An 830-nucleotide genomic window follows, 5' to 3' on the forward strand; every position below is an offset into this window, starting at 1 on the left:
ACCTGGGGACACCTTGGGGACACCTGGGGGACACCTGGGGGACACCCGGGGGACACTTTGGGGACACCTGGGGACACCTGGGGACACCCTAGGGACACCTTGGGGATACCTGGGGACACCTGGGGCACACCTGGGGACACCTGGGGACACCTGGGATCACCTGGGGGACACCTGGGGACACCCAGGGGACACTTTGGGGGACATTTTGGGGACACCTGAGGACACCTTGGGTACACCCTGGGGGACACCTGGGGACACCTTGGGGACACCCTGGGGGACACCTGGGGACAATGTCCTGGGGTCCTGGCAGGGACATCAGGGAGCTCTGGGCTTGGGGACACCTTGGGGACACATTTGGGGACATTGTCTCCAGTCCTAGGGGGATATTGGGGGTGTCGAAGGCTTTGGGGACACCTTGGGGACAATGTCCAGTGTCCCTTACAAGGATTTTGGGGTCACCCCCTAAAATTAGGGTCACCTGGGGCAGGTGTCCCTTAAATTTTGGGGTCTCTAAATTGGGGACACCCCCTTAAGTTTGGGGTAAATTTGGGGGTCTCTAAACTGGGACACCCCCTTAAATTTTAGGGTAAATTTGGGGGTCTCTAAATTGGAGAATCCCCCATAAATTGGGGTAAATTTTGGGTCTCTAAATTGGGGTGATCCCCTTAAATTGGGGTAAATTTGGGGGTCTCTGAATTAGGGACACCCCCTTTAATTGGGGTGACCTGGGGGTTCCTCTCCCCCCTCAGGGGATGTTTTGGGGTCCCCCTGACTCATTTTTTTTGTTTTTTTCCCCCATTTTTGCAGTTCCCCACGGGCTGCTGGGCCCC

This window comes from Geospiza fortis, unplaced genomic scaffold (assembly GCF_000277835.1).
Source record: "Geospiza fortis unplaced genomic scaffold, GeoFor_1.0 scaffold1573, whole genome shotgun sequence".
NCBI lineage: Eukaryota > Metazoa > Chordata > Aves > Passeriformes > Thraupidae > Geospiza > Geospiza fortis.